At 40.6% G+C, this 10,469-nt stretch overlaps 1 protein-coding gene and 1 pseudogene across 1 annotated transcript in view; both read left to right on the forward strand.

The window, feature by feature from the left end:
• The window catches only part of LOC102870810, a 14,615-nt pseudogene extending 5,026 nt beyond the window's left edge, over positions 1-9,589 (forward strand).
• Positions 1-10,469, forward strand: part of RGS13 (regulator of G-protein signaling 13) — a 44,932-nt gene that overhangs the window by 15,801 nt on the left and 18,662 nt on the right. The gene's annotated exons all lie outside the window — the stretch shown is intronic.

The raw sequence follows: 10,469 nt of genomic DNA on the forward strand, positions 1-10,469 counted from the left end.
GGGACGGCGCAGGAGGGGAAGACCCTGTATGAGGTGAATTGATTCGGTGACTGGGGTAATCGGGATGGGTGTGTCAGAGGCAGTGCGGTCGGCACAGGATAGAGCAGGGTTTAGGGCTGTTGTGCATAGGATCACTATGAGTCACAAACAACTCGACGGCACATAACAACAACAACAACCTAAAGAAAATTCAAGCAAGATCCACACCTTACTCCATACACAAAAACCAACTCAAAATGGATCAGGACCTAGGACTAAAACCAAGGACTATACACTTCACTTCATTAAAGAAAAGCTTGGGCCAGCACCCCCTGGAAAAGCGGGGCTTGTAGCTGCCCAGACAGGAAAACCAAAGGAGGACACGGAGGGCAGCAGTGAGGAGTCAGACAGTGGCGAGTAGGTACCTGCCCAGGTCTTGTCCCCTCGGAAAGACAGTAACGGCAAACCCGCCAGAAGCAAGACCCAGGCCCTAGCACCCCCGGAGAAGAACACAGAGGGGTCATCAGAGAGCAGTGAGGACGAACTGCCATCTGGCCAGGTGATTAAATCCCCTCTGATTTTTGTCGACCCTAATCGTAGTCCAGCTGGCCCAGCTGCTACCCCCACACCAGCCCAGGCTGCAAGTGTACCAAGGAAGGCCCAGGCCTGGGAGAGCACAGCCCAGAGCTCTTCCTCCGAGAGCGAGGATGAGGATGCGATCCCGACTACCCAGTGCTTGACTCCTCCTGTCATTAGAACCAACCTCTCCACACCAGTGGCAGCCAGCAGCAGCATCGAGTCCAAAAAGGTGGCAGAAGGCAAGCAGCAAAAGACAGCAGCCACTCAGGTGGCAAAGAAGAACCCAACTTCCCTCCCACTGACCCAGGCCGCACTGTAGGTCCTCGCCCAGAAGACCAGTGAGACTCAGCCTTCTTCTGCCAGGTCCCAGCCGTCAAGTGGGGTCAGCAGTGTTCTAGGAAATCTCTTATGCTGAATGCTCAGAGCAGCCCTGGAGGGACCAACAAGGTAAAAAACCCCAAGTTTCCTGAAACCCAGCCAACAACAGCCACTCCCCTGAAACCCCCCAAAGTCACAGCCTCCAATAGCTCAGATGACAGCACTGACAGCTCTTCAGGGAGTGAAAAGGATATTGAGGGGGCCCAAAACGCCAAGGTGGCACACAGGCCAGGTCCAGTGCCAGCCAGCAGGGAGACCGTGGTGGAAGAGACCACGGAGTCCAGTGAGGACCAAGTGGTGGAGCCTTTCCAGTCTCTCCTCTCAGGTCACGTGTCCTCTGGACCAAACCTGGCCAATTCCCCGGCTTCGAAAGCTATTCTCAGGCAAGGCCCCAGCCCCTCAGTTTCCTCTACTCCGGCCACCAAAGATGTCCCAGACAGCAAATCAGAGACTGAGCCCCAACAAGCAGTTGCTATCATGTCCCCTAAAACAGGCAGAAAAAAGGCCACCTCGTAAACAAAGCCTCAGAAGCCCAAAAAGGGAGCTGTGGACCCCCAAGCTTCCACACTGGCTCTGCAGAAAGACATCACCCAGCGCCTCTTGCGTGAGACCTGGCCCCCGAGCGAGGCCCAGGTGCAGGCTTCTGTGGCGAAGGTTCTGGCCGAGCTGCTCGAGCAGGAGAGGCAGAAGACTGTGGATGCCGCCAAGGAGATCAGCAAGAAGGCCCGAGTGGGCCTCAAGAGAAAGCTGTCCGGAGACCAGGCTGCCACCACTCCCAAAAGCAAGAAGAAGCTGACGCCTAGGGACAGTGCGAAGGGTGCAGGTTCCCTAGAAAAGACCTCCAGGAGTCAAAAGGGAAAATCAAAGAAAGACAAAGCCAGTGGTGAAATCGAAGAAAAGAAGGAGAAGGGGGCTTCTGACTCCAAAGAGGTCAAGGAAAAACTGGAAGGGGGTCCCGGAATCATGAAGGTGGAAGATGGAAGGCAACTCAAACAGCAGGAAAGAGAAGAAGTAGTCAGGAAAAAAATACAAAGGAAAAAAAAAGAAAGAAGAAGAGAATTTAAAAAGCTACTGCAACCAAAGACCATGACTCACCTACCCAGAAGAAAAGGAAAAAGAAAAAGAAAACAGCAGAGCAGACCACCTGAGGGGCATGGAATAACAGGAATTCCTTAGACAAGTGGTGACCATCCCTATGCCTCCCACCTCTACTCACTGGGTTGAAACTGAATTTTAACTTCCCTCACTCACAGAAGACAGTAGACTGCCCGCAGCCCAGCATGCTGGCCAGGCCAGTGAGCCTTGCAGAGAAACTGGCTCAGGAGGATGTGTGCCAGCACCTGGGACCTTTCCCTGTCCCCACACGCACGAGACATTTCTCCAGACACAGGGTGCTTACAGAGAAGTGTACAATATATACATATATATTAAAAAACAAAACAAAACTGGGCTGTACCTCATTGCTCAGGCCCAGAACGCCCAAAAGCTTCTGGACTTCCCACCACTTTGCTTTTGCAAACCCAGGAGGCCCAGCCTTATGGCTCAATCTGCACAACCTGGTCTCCAGCTGATGCTGAAGCTGTGTCCTCTTGTCAGTTTCTCTCAGTTTTTAAAGAACACAGAAAATAAAAGCTTTGAGGGGAAAAAAGCTTGAAAGAACTCTAGAAGTCCTAATCCACAACATAAACAGCCTTCCAAGCATCCTGAAAAATCTACAACCAAGAAAGGATAAAATATAAAATAGATGACTAGGACCTTCTAAGAATCAAATTCCTATGCACATCTAATAACTTCTCCAGCAGAGTAAAATGGAAGGCCACATATTGGGGAAAAGTGGTAATTACATGTCAGATAAGGAACTTATATCTAGAATTTATAAAATACTCAAGCACCACAACAAGATAAAGGTAAATAACCCAATTGAAAAATGGGCACAGGATATGAACAGACACTTTACCAAAGAAGACATTCAGATGGGCAACACATACATGAAGAAATGCTCCAAATCCCTATCTCTAAGAGAGATGCAAATCAAAACAACTATAAGATATCATCTTACCGCAGTAAGAATAGCAAAATTTAACAGAGCAGCAAACAACAAATACTGGTGAGGTTGTGGAGAAACTGGAACACTTATTCACTGTTGATGGAAGCGTAAAATGGTGCAACCACTATGGAAGTCTGCATGGAGCTTTCTCAAAAGGTGCAAATAAAAATTCCATTTGACCCAGCAATTCCTCTACTGGGAATATACACTAAAGAAACCATAATGGCAACCCAGGCAGATATATGCACACTCATGTTCATTGTGGCTTTGTTCACAATAGCAAAGATTTGGAAATAACCTAAGTGCCCATCAACAAACATATGTATAGAGAAGCTCTGGTATATTCACACAATGGAATACTATGCTGCATTGAAAAAGAAGGAACTCCTGCAATATTATTCTAAATGGGTGACCCTGGAGGACATTACGCTGAGTGAAACATCTCAGTCACAAAAGAATAAAGATTCCATAGTGCCACTGTTGTAGAATGGGACTGACATCAGGATTGGGGTGAGACTGAGAAAAATTGGATAAATCATGTATACTGCATTGAAACAGATGTGGGAGAGAACAGTTTAAAAGCGATATATGATTGGGTATTATGGTTATGACAAGAGTACAGAATGAAGGTTTCATAGCGGAATGTACTCAGGGTGGGGGAGGGGGGATTTTATACCATTGAAGGAAATTTTCTTACTTTTCAAAGAGAAGAGTGAACTAGAGGAGATGGGTGGGGAGGGAGAAAAATGCAACAATGAATTAATGGAAATCCAAAATTTTTGTAAATAATTTGTTAAAATTAATAAAATAAATTTTTAAAAAGTCATATTCAGTTGGACATAAAAGGAGTAACATGTTTTTGAATGGAATAGATGATATTTTTTTAAACTCTTAGTGACTTACCCATAGAAATATCTGAGAATTATAAATAATTTTTAATTGAATGATGTTCACCTAAAATGAACAACTGCTGCCAACAGAATCATCAGTGCTAGGCATGAACAAGATGAAAAGGGAAAATAGTATGGTTATTTATACCAGCTGAATTTTAATAGGGATACAGGAGACCTTGAAGATATAAAAGGAATACAATTATGATGAGAATAGACCAAAAGGCACTTAAAACCTAAGGGAACTCCAAATTGGAACGGTGATCCCTTAAAAAGAATTTAAATCTAAAATACCAGTAAAACATATGCAGAAGTTTCCCATATTTTTCAATAAGAAAAAGATTTTATCTTAAGGCTTTATTATTACGTTTATTCGCAACATCTCAAAAGTTCATTCTAGGAGAGATTTATTTGTAGGTTATACTTATATTTACTTTAAATACTTTTAAAAGCCTCAAAAACTCAATTCTGTTAAGTCAGAGCCCACTCATGGCTGATTTTCTGGCAGGTTTTCAAGGCTGTAAATCATCCAGGAAAAGATCATTCAACTTTCTTCTTTGGAGCTGCTGGTAGATTTGAGCTAAGAAAGAGGCATGCCCATTGGGTTAGCCATACAACTCCCTATTGATGAGATCTCCAGAGCTCCCTGATTAAATAAGTTTAATGTAACTAAGAGGAAGTGAAGACTAAAACTGTCTATCTGCCTTGGATAATTCATTGACTATTCCTTATATTAAATCAATAGTTGTTATGGTGATTTTGGGTGATAGAAGTACACAAGACCACTGTGCTCATGTGCTCCCTCTATAAGGGGAAAGGAAAATAACAAGCAGGTGAATTAATGAATGAGTTAATTCTGGAAAAGTGTCAGTAAATGTTCTGACGAAAACAAAACAAAGCAACGTCACAAAGAAACAGATGCCAGAATGCATGGCTTGAGAAGAGAATGCTAGAGAAGAACTGTCAAAGGGAGCAAAATTTGAGCTAAGTACCAAAAGATGAGGAGCAGCCACAAACAGACCAGCCAGAGGAAAGTAGGCTCAAAAGCACTGAGCGATGAATTGGATTAGTATACTCACATAACTGCAAGAAGCTCAGCGTGACAGGTGCAAAAGGCCTAATAGGTCACATGTAAGATGCAAGGTCCAATGTTGTTAACTCTAGATCTCTTATGAAAACACAGAAAGAGAAACCATTTAGAAGTCTGCTGCAATAAAACAAAAGATAACACAGATCAGAGGGGAAGTCAAGACTGAGAGTAATTAGCATTCAGATGCTAATAAAAGTCCCCATATAGGAAATCCGTTTAAGGGAGGATGTAAATAGAGAACATAGATCCAGAGATAACACCTAGGTGCATGCCAAAATTTCCTAGTCTAGAAAAAGAGGCAGAGGCAGCAAAAGAGATGGAAAAGGAGCCTCTTGGGAGTTAAGAATGACAAAAATAATGTATTATCATGGAAGCCAAAGAAGAAAGTACTTCAGGAATGGAGTGATGTAGAGTCAAAGACTTCTAGAAAATCAAGGGGGGGAAAAATACCATGACCATTGGATACGACTATATGGAAATCAGAAGTAGTTTTAGGGATGTAGTGGAAATGTATGGGGTAAATAGATTTAGGCTGATAATTGAGGCAACTATGCACATAGTTTTGCTATTAAGAGCAAAGAAAAAGATGGCACTGGGAAGGGCCATGTGGCCAATACTGGAGATATGAATCTATTGCTACTGTTTTCAATGAAGACTTGTTGTTAAATGCCATCAAGTTAACTACGACTCAGTGATCCTATGACTAACAGATTCGAACTTTACCTGTCATTTTCACAATCTCTATCCTGCTCAACTCATTGTGGTCATCATTGTGTCATTACATTATGTTGAGGGTTTTATCTTTCGCTCATTCTCCACCTTTCCTGGTATGATGTTTTTCTCCAAGGACTAGCTCATCCTGAAAATATGTCCAAAATAAGTGAGACTGAGTTTCACCATCCTTGCTTCTAAGGAGCATTCTGGTTGCATTTCCTTTGAGACAGATTTTGTTTGTTCCCTTGGTAGCCCATGGTATATTCAATACTTTTTCATTAATGTCAATATATGGCAACAAATGCATGATGATATCAGTGAACCACATCATTTATACAGAGGAGGAAACCAATGACATAAATGAAAATAGGAACAACTGGAATACAAATGCAAAGTAATGGATGGAGTGAAATTAGATAGGATCCAGCCAGAGAAAACAGCCCAAAATGAATCAAAGATACTTCTTCAACTCTATCAGGAAAGAAATTAGAGAGAATGCAGATTTTAGTATATAGTTGATTTGGTAAAGAAAAGATTAATTCATCTTCACCTGACTAGGTCTGTGTCAGTCAAGTGTGAAGCAAAACCAGAGAGAGATGAGAAGAGGATGTGCAGGTATTTTAAAGAGGGGTTGGTTAGGAGGTGAAGAGGAGACTCTGGGTAGTGCAAATGGTTTAAGACTCAGTTCTTAACTGAAAGGCTAGTGGTTCAAACCCAGCCAGAGGTGTCTCAGAAGACCAAACATCTGCTTCCAAAAAAAATCATATATCCTTGAATATTATTTGGACCAGTTCCAATACAAGATTGCTATGAGTCAGAATATACTTGATGGTAACAGGTATAGGTGTGAAAGTGTTTCTGAGACTTGCCAGGCTATGATGTCTGGGAAAAGTAGAAGACTGGTCAAAGGTGAGTGCTCACTGAAAGTCTACGTTAATGATTTCAAGTGAGATGAAATCTGGCACGTTCAAGTTGTTCTAGCAGACACAGAGCACTCTGGGTAAGGAAGCATCCTAAATCAGAAAGGGTTTGTACTCACTTAATGTTGAACACACTGTATACTTTTCCTGTCTTTGTAAATTGTCCAAATTACTGCAGACAGTCCTGGAAATGGCAGGCTGCTGCGTGATACCACACTGCTAAAGGCAATGAATGTTGCCTCACACTGATGGGCTTTCTGTGCTGGGTGGTGCGTCTCCGTTTTCATTTTCACCATAGCATAAAAGGCCCATTAGCAGTTCCATCAGATGCTTCCTAATAGAGGGTGAGTTATTCCACCAGCTCCCTTCAGTGAGACAGTCTTTGTTGCTCACTATGAACTGACAGCTTCCTACACCATCATTCTAATCTCTGCCAACCACTGCTGTTGCCATGGTTCCCTTCATTGACACTTATATCACCTTCTCCGCTTTGCCTCAGTCTTTTCCACTTAGTATTTTTGTCTCTTCTTACTTTTCATGCACATCTTGACATTTGCAGTACGGAGAAAAAAAGGAAAATCCCTGGCCTTTTATTGAGAGCTCTGTTCAGTTAGTACATTTCTTACCTCTTCTCAGAAAACCAAACCATAATAGCATACAAAGTACAACACTCTGATCTTTAGCACTTCCTGAATGCTGAATAAGTAGGACCTATTATTTCACTTGTCAAGATGTAGAAAGAGTCACTTTAAAATGGAGAAGCATGAAGAATCCAAAAATCTTAAACTGACAAACACTTATTCAATCCCTGTTAAACAGCAGATACTGGGTAGTCAAGAATGAATACGCTGCAGCCTTTCTTCTCAAGGTATTTACAGGCAAGTAGGAGAAAAAGATAAATCAGCCAAAAAATACAGTATAATGTGGCATACAGAAAGACAGACCAATAATTAAAACAGACGTGCACAAGATGCTAATTCTCAACTGACAGAAAGCACTTATGTAACCTAGCAGATTCAGAGAAATTCCTCCAGAAATTGAGATGCCTGAGTTGAACCTTAAAGACTAGGATATAAAGTTTGACTAGCCTCCTAGTAAAAGACAGGAAGTTCTGATAGTCTAGCCTATAGGGTGTTAGAGTGCGAACCCCAAATGCACACCTCTCTAGCAGATAAAATCCACATACATCTCTGTGGGAGAAAGATGAGCAATCTCCTCCCATGTAATGTACAGCCCAAGAAACTCCTTAAAGGGTCAGCTGTGAGTTGGTTCTGACTTGATGATGATGAGAGGTTTTTTGAGATAGACAGAACTACATGTACAACGGCATGGAAACAACACATTGTCCAGGGTTAATATGGCTCAGTCAAGACTGTACCCAGGAGTGGCCACAGAGGAGGCTAGAGAGAAATGGCTGCTGTGTGCAGTACCAAGAAGCCTGGCCTTCCTCATTAGGACAATGGTAAAAGATTGGAAGGTGAGAATTAAAGGAGGGTTATGCTGTGAGTACTGTTTCAGAGAATTTTTCTGTAATAAAATTACAATCAGAAGATTCAAAGTGTGAGATGACAGAGATGAACTGAGGCTTTTTCATATTAAATGCTTGAAAAAGAAACCAAACTATCATAGTAAAAAAAAAAAAAAAGGCAATAGTTATGGCCAAGAGGCAATGCTTTTAATAAGTAAAGAGATGTAAAAAAATTTAAGGAAACATTAACAATGAAAAGGGAAAAATGGACCCAAAATTTGGAATTCACAGAAATCAGAAATTATCATCAGGAAAAAATGTTTAACCATGAACATTTAAAAAATTCAAATTGAAATGATTATAAACTATTGATCTTATCCCATCAGATTTAAATGTTTGAGGAGATACTTCTACACTGATGTGATAATGAAAAATAATGAAATGTTTCTGAAAGGAATTTTACAGAAGACATCACAAATTTGAAAGAAATCCTACCTTGGGCATTAGTTATACTTTGAACCTGGAACAAACTTTATTCCTGTACCTCAATATTCAGCCAAACAATAGGCAGCCCTAAAGGTGGCCAATAATACTAGGAAGGCACTTAGTCCTTGGAATACCCAATGATATAAGATCAAAGGAACAGCATTTGCCCAAGGATAAAGCCCAGAAGTCAGTAAGGGATAGGAGAAAATAATTCATGGAAATGAGACTTACAGGAAGGAAGTAGGAAGAGCATGGCTTCCCTATGGTATTGTAAAACAAAATGGGGATAAATGGTCAAATGAAAGTCAATTTGCTTTGTAAACTTTCACTCAGATAACAATGGGGGGGGGGAGAAACAAACCCAATCTGTCATACTTTCAACTATTTTTATAACAGTACAATAAAGAGCAGTTAGACACTTGGAAACTTAATATTAAATTAAAACTGTTTAATAAAACAGAAATTTTAGTACAAAACTTTACACAGAGACTAGTAAAAATATGAAATTCATTATCATCAGTGGTATAGATGAAAAATAAGATGTATTTCTAATGGAAGACAAGGGTATTTCTCAATTTTAACATTTAATCCATGGAGTGAACCTTGCAGCTTTGCAAATAACGTTGGCCTGGAATAAAGAAGCCACTGACTCAAACAAGAAAATTCTACATTTTACTTCTGCATCAAAAATATTGGCAAGTGTCACCTCATGTGTCAGAGAAATACTAATTTTAGCAACTTATTTAAAATAAAAAAAAACCAGAGAATCCCCAAAGCATCACTCTCATTTTTCAAGGAAAAGGCAAAGATATCTATGACATAATCTATTTCTTCCAGCCTCTCAACATAAATGAGCAATTCAGTTGTTTACCCTTTACTCAGTTTGCTCAAGCAGAATCACGCTTTCTTGGGCTTAATGCTCAGAAACAAGCATCATTTAAAACTTTTGAAAGAGCTGCATTACCTGACAGGGAAAAAGGCTTCTCTGCCTTGAAATTCACTTTTTCTGTGAGTCAAGAGAAATTCAAACCTGAATAATTCAGTCCTGATTTTAATAATTGCTATGATTCCTAGAACAATTTTTACATAATCCATATTTAACTGCTTGCTTGGGTAACTTGGAAGCTGAGACAGAAATGAACATTTTGGAGGACAGAATTTGATTAAAATCACCTGAGTTGATTCACCGACCACATTGGAACTGTATTTTAATTTCAGACAGGCTCAAATAGTTTATGTCATATTTCTCCAGGTTATGATGTAGTAACAAATGGCATCAAAATATCAGTGATTTGCTAAAGTGATTTGATAGAGGTAATTTATCTCATGTTACATGACTACTGGAGACATGTCCAACTCCGTTCCATATTTTCATCTGATTTTCAAGCTAAAGCATCAGCTCTTTTCTAAAATGTTTTACTCTCATGATAAGTGGTTGAGCACAACCACAGCAGAACCCCATGCAATTCTTAAACCTTAGACCTGCCTATGGCATTTTTGCATGCCTTTCTTTCCTCAGTTAAAGCAAGTTCAACAGCCAGTCCAAAACCAGTATTTGATTCTCCCACAGAAAGAATAGAAGATACTGAGAACAATACTACAATCTACCAATAAAAATAAGTGTTGCGACATATAGGTGACTTCCTTAGCAAAGGATTTTAATTTGTCAAGAATTGAACCACCATATGAAGTGTGAATCTTCAAACATTTCACCAACTAATTATGGCACGAGAGCTCTCTAAAGACAAAGTCTAATACTACAGCTTGGAATCTATTTTCATATCTTCTCCCTGCTCCTACTCTCCTATCTACTTAACCCAACTAAGAAGCTGATGCAAATGAAACACTGACCTAATTCCAATCTGTGAATATTATGTAATATTCATTGGCTTTTCTGTGGTTCATTTCTTTTTTTTTT

Source organism: Elephantulus edwardii, unplaced genomic scaffold (genome assembly GCF_000299155.1).
Source record: "Elephantulus edwardii isolate Elephantulus edwardi_28Jun2011 unplaced genomic scaffold, EleEdw1.0 scaffold00078, whole genome shotgun sequence".
Lineage (NCBI taxonomy): Eukaryota > Metazoa > Chordata > Mammalia > Macroscelidea > Macroscelididae > Elephantulus > Elephantulus edwardii.